A 4,158-nucleotide genomic window follows, 5' to 3' on the forward strand; every position below is an offset into this window, starting at 1 on the left:
CTGCTGCAGAATACAATGAACATATTCAATAGATTTGGACCGAACAAAGCCTGCTGCAGAATACAATGAACATATTCAATAGATTTGGACCGAACTAGGATAGACCAAAGCCTGCTGCAGAATACAATGAACATATCTAACATCCAACATTGGCGACTTTTCGCCAAAACTATCAACTTGAACAGGTCTGATGAAGCTCTTCAAACTTCTGAAAATAAATAGTTATTAACTATTTTTGTTTCTGTTTGGACCGCAACTCTGACCATTATATTATTTGAAATTATATGGTCAATTATATTCATTTATATATATAATTAAAAAATAAAAGTTGTCTCTACTTATACTTTTATGTCATTTTGAATTTAGTAATATCAATGACATCAAGAGTTGGCATGGTATAAGTGATCATGGGACTTAAGATCTATTGTAACTAATTTTAATATTTATTTGAACATTAGGTCAACAAACAATTTCATCTTAATTTGTCTGTAATCATAACGCATGAAAAGGTAAGTTCTACATTCCATATCAATATTAAGCTTCACATACTGCCTATTGTTTTTTTTTTCTTCTCAATTTATTTATGTCAAATAAAGAATAAATAAATATTCAAATTTATAATTTTGAAAATGACTCGATTATAAATGGTTAAAATAACTAGCCGTCGCCCTCACTCTCGCCTCCTTTCCATTATAATAGTTTAGAAATGATAAGAAGAATTTTCAAAGAAACAACATTGTGCCTTGTAGATTCCATTTTATTTTAACAGAAACTAAATAACACATTGAATGAAACTGGTTGAATAAGGACATTAAAACATTATATCCTTTTAAGAGATAAAACTGTCCAATAAATTTGTACCTTTTAAATTATAATTACACTAGGGGCTTTAATTATTTTCCTTTTATTTTCAATAATAGAATTACAACATTGATGAGACAGTTCCATTTTGGCCTGACCAAGTTTTTTTACAAAAAAAAAGTATATCCTTGAATGAAGTAAATGTAAATGTCTTGCCCTTAAGGCAAAGAAAGGTTATTCATGTTTATTATGTATATATATTCCTATAATTGTATTATGTATTCGTTTGTTTGAGACACTAAAATTAATAGAAGGATGAGAAAAAAACCAAAATGTTCTTCATAACTTCCAACCTTACCAACTGAATCTTTGAAAATCAACAAATACAAAGGATATTCGATGGCTGTAGCAAATACAGCTTATATTCCTTATCGCCTACTCATATTTCCAACAGCGCAATTCAATCTATTGATCAGAAGATGCAGTAGCCTTGTAGTTCCAGATCTGTACTAACAGCAGCCACGCTTAATACAGTAGACTTGTAGTTCCAGCTCTGTACTAACAGCAGCCACACTTAATGTAGTAGTCTTGTAGTTCCACCTCTGTACTAACAGCAGCCACACTTAATTGCTAACAAAAGGAATATAGTAGTGTCTCAAGTTGTTTTGACTATTGTGTTTATTCCTTTTAGCTCTAAGTAATTTAGTAATTGAACAAGGAGGTTTAAAATTCTAATTTTGCTTAAACCATTTGAAAGTGAATTAAACATAAAATCCAGAGGTGCTTTATTTTTTTTTATACTGAGTTTTAAACTTCAATATAAGCATGTTTATTTTGAGTTATATGTTAATGTTTATTTTGAGTTATGTGTTAAATGTTTATTTTGTGTTATGTATTAATGATGGTATTTGGAACAGCTGCTAAAAACAAGTGATATGACAACAAAAAGGGGAACATTCAAACCCAAGAGGAATACAACAGCATAGGAAATATTTATATTGTATTTGTTAAAATGATTAAATGTATCTGTTAGCATTATTTTTTTTCTAAATTTTTACACAGTAAAGTTCCTGTTCTTTCTTCCATTTTGTATTTGAGCTTTTACTTCTGGTTTTTTCTTCTCTAGAAAAACTTTGCTATGTAACACATTTTTACATGTGCGTCTAATTTCGTAACGATTCTTATTTCTTTAATCTCAACTAAAAGTCATCAGAAAGCCCTTACGAAGTTCATCCTAATGAAGCTCACATCAGGCAGTGTTCAGCCTAATTACAGATAATAAATAACAATGCTATTCAATCACAAATTTATTGACAGCAATGAAGACATTATAAAAAAAATTCATTTAAAATATCAAATGTAACATCTGAAACCTGGTAGTACTTAATATTTTTAAAGTGATCTACTGCATGATAAAAAATAGTGAAACAATTTTTAAAGGAGTGTAAATATGCTAAAACTTGAGTCCTGATAAAACTCTCTATATTCAATAGTTGCCCAGCATACAGATCTTCAACAACTGAATATTTTTACAAAAAATAGAAAATCGACATTTTGTGAATTTATTTTGGCTAATATCTGAAGGACTATCAGACATAGGGATGTAGTTTACAATATCTGAAGGACTATCAGCCATAGGGATGTAGTTTACAATATCTGAAGGACTATCAGACATAGGGATGTAGTTTACAATATCTGAAGGACTATCAGCCATAGGGATGTAGTTTACAATATCTGAAGGACTATCAGCCATAGGGATGTAGTTTACAATATCTGAAGGACTATCAGCCATAGGGATGTAGTTTACAATATCTGAAGGACTATCAGCCATAGGGATGTAGTTTACAATGATCATCATCGCTAGAATAGCAGATATCTCTTATCTGTGATCATGATCTTTGTCAAAATAAATTCACAAAATGTTGATTTATTTTTATTTTGAAATAAATATTGGTTTCCAAAAACAATGCCTCAGGAACTACTGAGCATTAACAGCTCTGATAGGGCTCATATTTTAACAAATGTATACTATTGGTAAATTTATTATTCAAGTTTATACTAATGAGTTTATTATTCAAGTTTATACTAATGATGAGTTTATTATTCAAGTTTATACTAATGATGAGTTCATTATTCAAATTTAAACTACTTTAGGAAAGTTTTTATCACTTGTTACCAAAGCTAAGCTCATTTATTCAGCTTGACTTCTTTAAAGATACTGAACACTCAGTGAAAAATGAGCCAAGTTTTCCAAAAAAAAAAAAAGGATGATGGAGAAATATTTCCAGAGCTTATAAAACTAATTTTGAAATAATTAAAAAATCTTCTCTTTTTCTTCTCACAAATCTATAAAAGTGTAAAAACTTCCTCATGTTCTCTCTATGGATACACCCTGGACATCTACTTTGTTTGCAACTAGACATTTTGTAAAAATAGAAATAAATCACTATCAGCCATCTAGCAAAAGGCGAATGCTATATTGGAAAAAATTCTGCACGAAAGCTGTTCGTTTGCCAGGTGACACTGAATGTGTTGGAATTATAGTGCTGCCGCAGTAGCCCCGGATGGGTGCATTGGGCGTTATTGAATATAATCAGGTGTGGAAATACGAGTTTTGGTCTATATCGAATCCATCATTTTATAGAAACCAACAGTTTTGAATGACAATGATCTACTGGTCATTTAACTCTCCTAAGACAGTCTACCAACAAGTTTTTTTATTGCAGACAATTAAATGGACTTTTCTTCTATTATACCATGAATATCATCTAATAAAACAAATATGATTTGTACTCATCACTCTAAATCATAAAGATATTTAGATGGACCTGTAGAGACATCTTAACTTGGTTAATTGCAGACAATCAAGATAAAGAAATTTTACAAAAAACTAAAAAGCAATGCCTTATATACTAAACAATCCCAATGAATCTGAGTAATAAAACAGTGATTAAAATTGAAATAGACCAGAGAAGCTTCTCATATCAGTTTTAATACACATATATACCTACCTATATATTTGAGCTCTAACTAAAAGATAATATTTCAGCTTTCAATCTAAAAAGTTCTTTGGGAAAATATTTTTTTTTTTTTTCATGTAAAGTAAGTAAACTTGAGAGGGAAATGGTGAAACACAGACACAAACAAGAAAAATAAAATAAAACACAAGACTTAGGAATGTTATATGGTCTTTGTTATAATTTTTTTTTTTGCATACAATCAAAGTTAGTGAAGCATATTTTCTTTACAAATAACGAATTGTCCAAGATCATTAAATTACATATTCTAAAATATATTTACTTTACAATCTAATGTTAGTTTGAATAGATAAGAGTAACCACATAACCATAAATATAT

The 4,158-nt window shown here is 29.5% G+C and overlaps 1 protein-coding gene across 1 annotated transcript in view; it reads right to left on the bottom strand.

The window, feature by feature from the left end:
* f (forked) overlaps positions 1–4,158 on the bottom strand; it is a gene marked incomplete in the record, with an annotated part of 203,433 nt that overhangs the window by 3,107 nt on the left and 196,168 nt on the right.

Source organism: Halyomorpha halys, unplaced genomic scaffold (assembly GCF_000696795.3).
Source record: "Halyomorpha halys isolate HHAL.00 unplaced genomic scaffold, Hhal_1.1 Scaffold229.1, whole genome shotgun sequence".
NCBI lineage: Eukaryota > Metazoa > Arthropoda > Insecta > Hemiptera > Pentatomidae > Halyomorpha > Halyomorpha halys.